The sequence below is a fragment of the Lycorma delicatula genome, chromosome 6, assembly GCF_047948215.1.
Source record: "Lycorma delicatula isolate Av1 chromosome 6, ASM4794821v1, whole genome shotgun sequence".
NCBI classification, from domain to species: domain Eukaryota; kingdom Metazoa; phylum Arthropoda; class Insecta; order Hemiptera; family Fulgoridae; genus Lycorma; species Lycorma delicatula.
The window spans coordinates 68397888-68411027 of record NC_134460.1 but is presented as its reverse complement, the minus strand read 5'-3'; the positions used below and the strand labels follow the sequence as shown (position 1 = coordinate 68411027).

The window sequence follows — 13140 nt, the reverse complement described above, 5'->3', positions numbered from 1 at the left end:
AAAGAATCGTTATGTTTCTTGCAACTATTGATTCCAATGAACAGAACAACATGAAGTGAAATGAAGCACATTCAATCACAGCTCAACAACTGACATCATTTTTTATTATTGAGCAACACCCAGTGAACCCACAGGGCAACCAACTTAACGCCGAAAAACAGAATGCACCACATAATTCTAAAGTATACTATACAGCGACTTTCTGAACACACTGTAGATTAGTTAAAAATTTTTGTTGTAACTTTCAATTTAACATGTAATATGAATTCATTACTTAATTACATTATTGAAGTTTATTGACATCATCTACATATGAATGTGGACATCAGTGCTATTTATACTATTGCTTTAAGTTCTATCAGTAGAAATTCCAAAGTAATCAGCAGTAACAACAACCACAGGATTTTGGAACAGACCCTCTATGACTTTTTCAATGTAATCACATTTCTTAATCAGTACTTCCGGTCGTATTTCAGAAAATTTCGTTTAAAAACTGCTGATCTCATTACCAGTCATTAACTATATGATAAAGATTAGCCACACATTTCAAAATTAAAATCAGCATACCTCTGCTTATTTTAATTCTTTTGGAAATAAATGGTTGGTAATGAGGTATACGTGATGCAAAAGAAGTACAATTAATTATTACATGTAATGTATTTTAACAAATTACAATTTACTTCCAGTGCCCTTCTGTTTCATATAAATTTGTTAGTAGTTTAAGAGAAATTCATGATTAGGCTAGGTATGAAGAGGTATGTTTATAAAGTTATTTTTTTTTTAAGTTGAAATGTGTACTGGTAATCTATCTGAAATAGTATTATCAGATTATTAAAAAAAAAATGGACTAATTTGATACCGTGGTTTAAAATGTAAGCAGTGGAATCATAAGAAAATTAGAAAAAAAGTATTATGTTGTTAGTGTGCCATGTAACATGTTTGTCTTGTGTCACAGTTTTTGTAATGTGTCCCATGGCAATTAAAAATGTGGATTAACTAAATCTGATGAGAAATCATATTGATGAAATACCTTACTGTTACTGATGCTTGTTAACATCTAATTCTATGTTTTCATTTTACATAAACTTTTGTAAGCTACCATTTGTATTGATATTTCATATTCCATTTAAAAGAATCTCAAAATTCTGATTGTGAGGGGTTGCTCTACAGAGATCTGATTGGGTAATATTTGATCCAAGAGGGCACTCTTATTTTACTGAGACAGGTAAGGAATAAAACCAAAGTTACTTTTCCTCAGAAAGATTGCATAGGTACTTCCAGTATGTATGAATATCCAGATATAAATTCATCTATAAGTGGGCGTTTCATTTTCCTTATAAGTGGGGTTCAGTTTTTGCATTTATAAAAAGTTCATACTAATTTGGTAATCCTAAATTTGTACATGGGTGAATGTTAAAAAATGCACTTTCAAGCCAAGTTAAATAAGTTAAATTATTTTTGGAATTTAAATTCCAAAAATAATTTTGTCTAATAAAAGTCACTTTATTTTTTAAATATTTTTACCAGTTATTTAAACAAAAATCTGTTAACATTTATACTGTTTAATACATAATAACTTAAGTAAATTTAAAAGATGTAATAAAAAAAATACAAATCAATTAAATTTCTCATAGATTTTAAAAACCCCTCTTAATTGAAAGATTTTTAAAAATATATTAAATCTGATATTCAATTGATTTTGAATCCAAATAAAAAATTTCAAAATTAAAATCATAAAAGTAGATTTGGATCGGGGCTCCACATGGTACTTCTGGAGAGCCAAGTGAAATATGGAGAATTTAGTTTGGTGAACTAAATTGAAATCAACCTCAGAAACTCATCAATCATCAATCCATACCTCATCAATCATTTTTTCAGATCACATCTGGAATTGTAAACTCCAGATGATTTCTAGTCTTATCTTGACTAGAAACATTTTGATTGCAAGATCAGTCAACCAAACATGGAAATGTCTTCTAACAAAAGAATCCACTTGCTTGGACACATAACACCAAAGATTCATGGAAAGGCACCACTCAGATCTGGTGGGGTGTGAACAAAAAAAAATCAAAAACAACAAACCAAATAAGTTTTAACAATTCGCAATAATAAACATAAACTCACTAATGAAAATCAGCAACAGATGTTCTTGACAAACTCATGATTCTAATAAGCCTTTCAAGAACTCCGGAACACAGACCAAGACCCAGAGGAATCGGGGGGGCGGGGATATTGTCTACAAAGGACCTCCAGGAAAAAGAGCAATGTAGAATATCTTAATTTGCAATGTGATTTCTGGTTTATAACAATCATTACAGACTCAATTAAGGTTGGTTTAGACTCAATCGAGGATTTCCTATCAAACTCCAAAACAGCAGCAACCCTAACAGTTAAAGGTGAAAACAAAATTTAAACAGTGATTAATATCCACACTCAAACAAATGATAAAAAGATAAAGAAGAAACAGAAAAATGTTGGGAGGAACTTGACCATTTAACATCCCTGACAGGCATGTAAAGATCCCACTTCGGGATTTCTACATGAGGATAGGAAAAGAAAGAAGATATTCGTACAATAGTGGGAAAATGACTAGCTCATAAACATACAAACAAGAATAGTCAAAGATGGTTGATTGAACTCTGTGCAGATACCATTCTAAAAACCACAATTTGTACGAGACAAACACACAAACTAAATGATGGAAATGTCAAATGTAAGAATGGGAGAATTACAAATCAATCATGTCATCATGGTTAAAAGCCACAAAGATATCTACAGGGTAGCGCATGAAATGATCCCAACATTTGTTTTGGTAATAATTGTTTAGTTTAACAATTATTAACATGTTTTATGTTGGCAGAAGTGAGAGAAGTTCATAAATATTAGTTTATTCTCTTTGTTAGTGCGCTGTTTTTGTATCGTTTCAAGACGGCTGGCAAAGGAAGACTGACTGCTGCACAGTGTGTAAAGACTGTATTGTGTTTTTTATGAAATGAAAATTGTGGTGCTTACACAAAGATGGTTTCGTGCACATTTTCAAACTAATCAAATGAGGGCGATTTGTGGCCATTGTCATTTAAAACAATTTATAAACTTCACGAAAAATTTAATTGTGATGGTTCAGTATTTGAAAGTAAGCGCGAACGGCCTTCCAATGATCGTTCTCCACAGAATGTTGAAGCTGTCAGTCAGAGCAGTGTTGCTGAGGAGCCCAGGAAATCAATCAGCAGCACAACTTGGGATTTATAGACGACCTGTGCAGCAAATTTTAAAAACTGATTTGCGTTTGTACCCATACCAAATAACAGTTTTGCTTAAATTAAGGTTTGACAGTAAACATCAAAGAATGTATTCACTAAATGGGCTGTGAACCAAGACATATTGTTGAATAATATGTTTGGTTTTCGGATAGATGCATGTTTTCACCTAGATGAGGTTGTTAATAAACACAATGTGGGTTTTTGGGCTTCTGAAAATCAATACATGCTTCATGAAAAGATGCACCATGCTCCAAGAATTACAGTATGGGGTGCTATCTCAAGTCGTGGGGTAATAGGGCCATTCATTTTTGAACACAGTGAACAGTGAACCTTATCTAAATATGCTGCATAATAATTTTGTACCTCTGCTTCTTGCAGAAGGGTTTGAATTAGAGAATAAGTGATTCATGCAGGGTGGAGCCGGACCACAGCTAATGTTGTTTTAGACTTTCTGCATGTAAATTTTAATGCAAATGTCATTTCAAACCGATTTCCTAATTGTTTTTTGTGTGGACAGAACTAATCTCCTAACAGTCCTTTTTTGAATCTGTGTGATTATTTTCTTTGGGATTTCTAAAAGAAAAAAAATTCCCTAAACATTCTCATATAGTGCTGGAATTGCAAGTGCAGATCGTCAAGGCGTGCGACGAGATAACCGAGGATATATGTCGTCAAGATATTAACAACATAGGCATTAATGTTGAAGAAGTTGGTAGACAGGTGGTCATATTGACATGTGATACACAGAACGTAATCTCCAGGTATATAGTAAAGATGTACTTTACTTTTCTGTATTGCAATTCAAATAAATATTTTTTAACTAAACAAAATATTGGATCATTTTGTGCGCCACCCTATATGATGTTAAAGTCCTATGAGGAGTAGAAATTCATTCAGATCACTTTATCTCAAAAATAAAAATCAAACTAACATCTAAAAATAAGTACAATCCAACAACAAAAAAAGAAAGTATGACCATCATTTATCTAATAAACAGTTTAGTTTATTTGGAAAAATCCAAACCAGCTCTAAGCAACAATAACCTAATCAGTAAACTCAAAGATATAGCTGAGGAAATTATTCCAATAAGAAGAAGAAAGAGCTCATCTAGTGGAATGGAGATTGTAGCAGCATGATTCACAAAAGACACAAAACATGTCTACATAAATAACTAAAGAAACCCAAAAAATCCTGAGAAGAAATAACCAGAACGAGAAGGGAAGCTGCCAAGGAAATCAGATGAAATGAAAGAGACTATCAGAAAGAAACACTAAAAACTGTAGAATAAGTATTTAATCAACATAAATCATGAGAATATTGCAGAACATTCAAACATCACTCAAAATAGATCTCACTTACACTTATGATAAAAGATAAAGCCGGGAAAATATCTTACAATCAAGGCATGCCGAAATTCTGGCTGAATACTTCAAGGGACTACTTAAAAATTCATACCGCTGGCTTTGACAGAAATGATTGTAGCAATCTGCTGCTCAAGAATTGTAAATCATAGGAGAAAATCAACTACTTGCGGATCTCTGGAAGAATGCAAACAAAGAAACCCTTAGAAACTACACAGACTCATCATAGATATCTGGAATACTGAGAAAATGCCTGAAGAATGGAAGGTAGCGATAATCCACCCACTGCACAAAAAGGGTGGTGAGTTACAACCAAGCAACTACCGAGAGATCTTACTGCTTGATGTTACATATAAGATTCTGCCCAGGATAATATACTTAAGAATTCAAAAACAACTTGATCAAGAATTTGGAGAGTATCAAGGAGGATTTCGGTCATGGAGAAGCCGTCTAGAAAAAATTATCAATCTCAAATGGATCATGAAATACCAACAAGAGTTAAAAACAAAAATTTAGTCATCACTTTCATTGACTTCAAAAAATCCATAGAGGATCGCTATTGAAATTCCTTAAAGAATTTAGCCTACTCCAAAAATTATGGCGTAGAATTTACCCTACTCCAAAAATCAATCAGCCTCATTGGAATTACCCTTAAAAACTAAATTATTTTAAATTCAGATGTGGACTTGGAACATTTTCAATTCAGAAAATGTTCCAATAATATTGTTTTGACAAGGAAAAATGTTTTGACATGGAAAAATGTTTTGACATTTTCAGAAAATGTTGTTTTGACAAGGAATGACTTTTCACCTATACTGTTCAATTGTGCACTAGAAAATATCATGTGAGAATGAAATAAGATATATCAGTCAAACATTAAGATTGGCAGAAACATCATACTTAACTGCCTAACTTTAGCAGACAGTCTGGTACTCTCAAACAGTGTAGAAGAGGCTGAATTTAAAATTGAAGACCACTTGAGAATAGCAGCAAAGATTGGACTAAAAATCTCATTTGAGAAAATGGAAATAATGATAACCATCACAACCAAACCCCATCAATCTTGCTGAAAAACAAGAAAATATTGTAAACTGATTCAAGTACCTTGGAGAGATCTTAACCTAAACAAGAGATCTTAAAGCAAAACAACTAAACAGAAACAAACTCAACAAATCACTGGCCCACCTACTAGAAGAAATCTTTTACGATAAACACCAAATTCAAACACTATAGCTCTGTAGTTAAACATGAAGCAACCTATGCCTGTGAAACACTATTCGAATTAAACACCAGATCTACAACTGATAACACTACAAAAGGCAGACAGAAGAATCATCAGAACAATCAACAAAAAACACTAAATAAAAGGACAGTGGCGAATCCTAGCCAACAAGGTGGTATGCAAGGAAAGTGAATCAATAGTGGTTAAAGTGTGGAAAAGAAGAGTTGCATTTTTAGCCATATAGCAGGACTACTAGAAATTCAGCTCACAAAGCAACTCTACTACTACTCTTGAATAGACCAAAAACAACATCTTTGATCTCTTTGAACGAGATCCAAGATGATTTGGAAAAATTGGGCATAATAATGGAACAGGTTGGGGAAAGACAAGGGAAGAGAATTCTGAAAAACAAGGACATAAGGCTTAAACTGAAAACATTTAACAGAAACCATACACCACGACTGATGAGCAAAGGGCAACAAGAGTGAAGAGAATGAAAAAGTTTTGGTTGAAAAAGAGGAAGCCAGAAGCCAAACCTTGTGCTCATTTTTTAAGAAAAATGGATTCAGACCGATTCAAGTGCTTTTCAATGTGGGCAAATCTTTAAAAAAAGCCCGTTACGAGCCACTTTGTTACAATAGTTTGTTTTACAGTTCTGTATGATTTTGAATGGATTTTAGTTTCAATAGGGCAATCCAAATTTCCCTTATTTTAAATAGGTACAAGCCACCTTTAACCTTAGCTAAGGGTCACCTCCCTTTAAAATGATATTTCCTTTTGCTTTATGCAATTTGCATTGTGAATTGCCAAGCTATTTACGTCTTTTAGAGCTGTCATAGTTTTCAGTTAAGAGTGTTATGTTGTCTACTTTCTTCTTACAATTTGGCCACATTTACTTTTTAATGCGAGTTTTCATTAAAGTGTGTTTTGCTGAATTGTCTAGACACCACTCATAAATTTGGGAACTAGGTTAAGAAATAGGTTGACTTAAAGTATTCATATAATTAATGTAATTATTAGATTTATTTAGCAAATATAGAATTTTTAATGGCACCTTTATAGTTTTACAGATATTTATTCTTATATTTTTGTATTGCTGTGTCTGGATGTATATCAGAAAGAAATTTTCTTGTTTAGAAAACTGCATAATATTTTATAAATGTCTATGTTAATCCTTTTGTTGTGAAAATTTAATTATTTCAATTTTTAACCCTTTCCGCTTGATTTTTTTTTCCCGCTGCAGTCGCACATAACTTGTAATTAATTTGACTGTTTTATGCACTCTTTCATAGAACCAATTTGTTTTTCCCTTCTATAGGAATTAACCTATGACTGGTAGTAAATATAAATCGTGGACATCTTAAAATAACTGAAAACAATTTAACATACAATTATCGGTCATTTTTAAATGTGTGCTACTTATTGAAGCATAATCCAGGATTTGCAGGTTTTGCAGTAGTGAACGGTTTCCCGTCATCCTCCTTTCGCTTTACGATCACTGCAGACCTTGCAGTCTTTAGTTTTGCCTTGAGCATTTGGAAACAGAAGATGTAGCTTAAAAATCAGGCATGCTTCTTGGTCTGATGTAGATGGCTGCCCTCATTTTCTGTTCTGGGTGTTCTTAGCACATCACCTACCAGCTGTGTTAATAATTGTTTTCTGAATGTCTTATGAGCAACATTTGGATTTTTCAATTTAAAAAGAAGATAGGCATTCACTGTGGATGTTTCCAGAAGCCAAAAAACATTTTCCTCCACCACTTTGACCCTAGTGAATGAATAGGAGGAGATGTAGTGATCAGCAACATCCATAACCTTGTTATAACTACATATAACCTTAGGCTTTCGAACTGTCTCTTGAATTTCCCCTTTCCTTTTTCTTATTACATTTTCAAAGGAGTTGTCATGGTAGATGGAAAACATGGCTGTGATACATTTGTCATGCCAAGCCATGCATAAAATGTCTTACTGCTCCATAGAAACAGTGTCACCTAGTCTTAGTGATTTTGTGACAGCAGGTTTTAATTGAACTACGGGTTAGGTGAACTTTAGATTTTCTAAGTTCAACAGCCAGTTCTTAACCCATTGAGTTGGTCTAGTGATGAACACGTTTTCGTAAATCAACTGATTTGGAAAGTCGAGAGTTCCAGTGTTCAAGTTATTTTTTTATGGATTTGAATACTAGATCGTGAATGCTGGTGTTCTTTTGTGGTATGGTTTCAATTAACCACACATCTCAGGAATGGTTGAATTGAGACTGTACAAGACTACACTTCATTTACCCTTATATATATCGTCCTCATTCATCCTCTGAAGTAATATCTGAATAGTAATTCCCAGAGGCTAAACAAGAAAAAGTAAAAAAAGAGTTCAACAGCCAGTTCATAACTTGTGTAGAACCTGTCTGTAAAAACATGAATGCCTGTTTCATATGTAGACTGCAAAACTTAGTCACAAGCTCAAGGGACTATTCTGGATGTGAACAGATCAGGCCCAATCGGTGATTGTGTTGTAGTGACTAAAGTGTGGCTCAAGAGCACAAATATATCCATTTGTAGAGTCACAAAGTACATAAACACGAAAACCCCATTTTGTAGGTTTCAGTTTATTGTAGCACTTGAAAACAACACGCCCTTTGAAGCCTAAGTGCTTTCATCTAGACTTAGATTTTGACTTTGTATATAATACTCCCTAAATTTTTTATCTAAATGTATCACTAATTTTTTTTACCGTGAACTTCTAGATGGAAGGCCTACAGCTTCTGTATGGGTTGAAAGATGTAGGTTCAAAAAAATTTGTATAAATCTGTCCTGTGAACACACATTTGAAAAATGGATGTTTATCTAACCACTCATCACTAAAATACTCTTTGATTTCTATTTTTGGATTTAGTCCCATGTTGGTAATGGCTTTCATAAAAGCTTTCATTTCACAGTCACATCTTTCCAAAATGACCAAATAAACACAGCTTTGTAAGGGAGTTTTACATTGAATTTTCACCTTCACATAATCGTTAGTTTCATTAACAATCGATGTAAATAACTGATCTTTAAAAAATAGGTTTAGTAATCTAATGCAGTTTCAGGGTTATTGCCATGCCCTACAAAACTACTGATCGCCCTGTAAGGAAATTTCGGTAAATCGGAATCATTTTCTTGCCGGTGTCTCCATGGTAAAACAATTATTTGCCAGTTTGCAACATGTCCAACATCATCTTTTCCGTATTTGGTATTTTCTCTGTTAGACTCATCCCTAGCACTTTCATTATTAATATCTACTTCAAAATCACTATCACTTTCTTCAGACAAATAATGCAGAACATTGTTTGTCATGAAATTTGTCAATGTCATTTTCTCAGACTGGTTTGTTTTGAAGGTGACACTGCCACATAAATAATATTCTTTTCGTAGTACTTCTTACAGATGCTATAGAAATAGTTCTTTTATTCATGATAGATAGCAGCAAATATTTAACACAAGTAATTTGTTGACAAGTACTCGACATGTGAGTTCAAACAGTTCAAATGAATGTTGACTCCAGGTTGACGGACGAGTGTTCAGGTAAAGTGGGATTTGTTGACCTCAGCTCGACACATAAGCGGTAAGAGTAATGATTGTGTAGTTATCCACACTGGAAAACAACTTGAAATTTAATTTGTTGGGCGTTCACCTAATTTGCGTTTAAATTTAATTATTGGTTAGTTAAATTTTGAAGAAACCTGGAAGGCCTACACTAATGTAATTTTTAGATATGTGTTTTTAAGTCTACTGCTTTGTTTTAAATTTCAATATCAGAATATATTACAATTTTTGAATTTAGCTTTAGTTTTCTGTTGTCAAGATGCCAATACCACTTTTTTATTTGTTATTTAAGGGTATATAAATTGTAACCTTTAAAACAGATAATTTGGATCTGTTTTAGATACATCATCCTGTTAATTTGTCAAACGATTTCACGTTCATTAACTTTTGTGTAAAGGATTGGAAATTATTATAGTTTGTTAGTTTTAAGAAGTGACTGCAAATACATGTATTTGCAGCCATTATGGTCTGTGTTCACAATTACCAGTTGTAATGTTGAAAATAACTCCTTTTTGTGATTAAGTACCTTAATTTTTTTTGTTAAAATATTACATGAAAATGTAGTGATAATTTTTTTCAAATGATAAAAGAGTGATTATTGATTATTATTGTTACTGGGTATCATAAAATATAAACAAAATTATATCCATAAGTGTTATCTGAATGAAGTACAGTAATTAAGAAGTTGGATAAAAACAACTAATGGTAGTGATTGTAGACAGGATGACCATAAGAACAACTATGCTCACTCTTGACATTACAAGAAGTGAAGGCGTTATGAAAAAAGAGATGGCCAAGACATGGGACTAGACTAATGAGGTTGGAACTGTTGTTTTGCTTACAGAAGCAACCATAACAGAATGGTTGGTTGGAACTGCAAGTACCAACAATAATTGTTTGAAATGGTTATCTGTCTTTCACATAAAATTAACAGAAAAAAAGAGTGAGAAAAATTGGTATGGTGTCACAGCCACAGAAAAACTCTGAAATTGCTTTTCTTTTGTTTGATCTGATGGTGAAGGAAGAATATAAAAATTGAGAAGAATTTTCTCTTTATTTGATGTGTTATTCTATGAATCTCCTAGTACAAATTATGTTGTACAAATTAGAATAATACTGAAGTATTAATAATTATAATTATACAAAAACAGTTACATTACAGCATGCTGATATACTACATATTTTTTTTTACCTAAACGTTAAATGATTAAATCTGGAGTTATGATGTGATAACTGCAGATCACTGATTTAAATGCTTTCCAAGAAATCTATAGTGAGAGGCAGCTTAGTTATTGCTCATCAATGATTTTGGCTATCGTTTCCCATTTATTTTGTGCATATTTCTAGGAGAAAATTGCAATAACATTTCAGGAAAAATATTTAAAAAATTCTTTGTTACTTTATATTTAAAAAAATAATAATAAAAAATATGCAAATAGAAATGATTAAATAGAAATTAATGAAAGCTGAAACTGAGGTAATAATGTTTGAAACACTGAATACTCAAATGAACTCTAGTATTTATTGTGTATCCTAAACGGGACAGTATCTTCCAAAATTGCTTGAAACTCATTGGAATCATTCATTTTAATTTTTTTTCTGCCATAAGAATTGACATATCAGCTGTCCAGAAATTCTTTTGGATACTCCTGATTGCGATGCATTTTATTTTTGGCTGCACTCTATATATATATATATATATTTATTTTTTTTTTCTATTGTGCAACCCCGTAAGTAGATCAATGAATTTCTACAAATGGTTCACAATATTGTATATAATTCCTTTTCAAATTCAAATTACATATGTTGTACGCTACTCACTCTTCAGAAATTATTATTGAACCCAGTTCACTGTGCTGTACTATAATTGCCAATAATATATCTGCAGAATGGTTATCTACTGTGAACATAAAATATTTAGCCCTCTGAACACTCATTGCGTCAGAGGGACTCTGCTGACATTGTTCTTCTTACATACAGCTAGACTTGTTAACTCTGCTATCAGACCCAGACCACCAATTATACAATTTGATTTTAAAAGCTTCTTGGCGCATTCTTCTTGTAGGTAATTTTTCCACTCAATAGCTATGTTTAAGATTACATTTAGTAATGTAGAGAAGACTTCATCATTTCATAGCTCCATTAGTAAATAAATAATACAATTTTATCAAGGCTTAGTTTAGAGCCCTGCAACCATCTGTTGGTTGCATTTATTTATCAGTTTGACATTGCCTTTGCTTACGCTGCCACCTTCTCAGTCATTCAAAATAAACATTTACATTGTTTATGTTCTGGTAAAATACCAAAATGTTGAAACAAACTGAACACAGTTCATTTTATTTATTGATAAAACAAACCATTCATAGGAAAATCCGTAACAATGCTGAATTGTAATTAGTACAGTGGTGACAATAACAGTTCAACATTGCTGAAGTAACTACAATGACTTGTAATTTTAGAAATAAATATAAAAAAAATCCAAATAATAATACCTGCAGCACGATGGTGTAATTTGACAATTATGATTATTCTTGCTAAAGTCTAACATAATCATAATTGCACCAACCTGTTGGTTTGGGGGGGGGGGGTTGAATTTCTTAATCTTACACAGACAGGAATGAACATGAAGTTGAGTTATAAATTTTGTTAGTACAGTCTTTTATATGTGCAGTAATAAATTTATATAAATTGTGGAATAATGATGTTCGACAGACTGAGGGAGAATAACTGACAACTGTGATTTTTTTTGAAAAGAGAAAAAATAAATGCTTCACTAAATTAATTAAAAAATTAGTAGCTACAACAGAATTAATATCAAAATCCTGATGATAATCACAAACTACAATGTAACAAATGGTAATAGTGTCAGATAAATTTTGTCGTATGATTATCATACAGATATTTAATTAACTTAGTTGTGAGATATGTTCCATAATAACTAGTATAGTTTTCTCAGCAAGAACATGTATTCTACAGTGCTGCAGTTACAAATTTAAAGATTGCAAATTTAAAGGTTTAAAGCAAGTTTTTTTTAACGTAAACAATTATTTGACAAACCAACTGTTAGTACTATTCTAAGGATATTGGGTACGAATTGTGTACCATTCGTAGACTATTTTTTGTCTATTTTTCATTTTTTTATTAATATAAGGAACAGATTTTCTTTATGTTAGAGATGGTAACATTTTTTCTTGTTGGTAATTGGAACTATTTTAAGGTTACTTTTATTAAAAGGTTTTCATGATTAGTGATCGGTCAACTGGACTTTGCTGTGGTTGTAAAATAAAATTTGTTTTTGGCCATTAGGCTTGCAGTTACTCTCTTATGTGTTATGCTATTAACTGCATATATCACATCTAAATAATAATTAAAATTCTAAATTAGATTGTTTTTGTATCCTGGTAGAGTATTTATTAAATCAGTGTTTCTGTTCAGTTTCATACTTATCCTGGTGATTTTGAAAAAACAAAATTGTAATTAAGTTGAGAATACAGTTGAATTTTTAAGTTGTTGAAGAGTATTATAATAGAATCTCCACAGTTTTTGGTCTTTATTTTGTTTGGTGATAGAGGGTTTCTTTGTGATGCTAGTATTTTTATAATTTATCATTAATGATGATGTAATTTTTAGTTGCATTTTAATGTTCAGTTTTTTTATTGTTGGTTTGAATTTATTCTCTATGGTTTAAAATAAAAAGGTAAGAACCTACCTTACAAA

General features: G+C 32.1%; 1 protein-coding gene across 4 annotated transcripts in view; it reads left to right on the top strand.

The window, feature by feature from the left end:
* Nucleotides 1-13140, top strand: part of LOC142327109 (uncharacterized) — a 79701-nt gene that overhangs the window by 3520 nt on the left and 63041 nt on the right. The gene's annotated exons all lie outside the window — the stretch shown is intronic.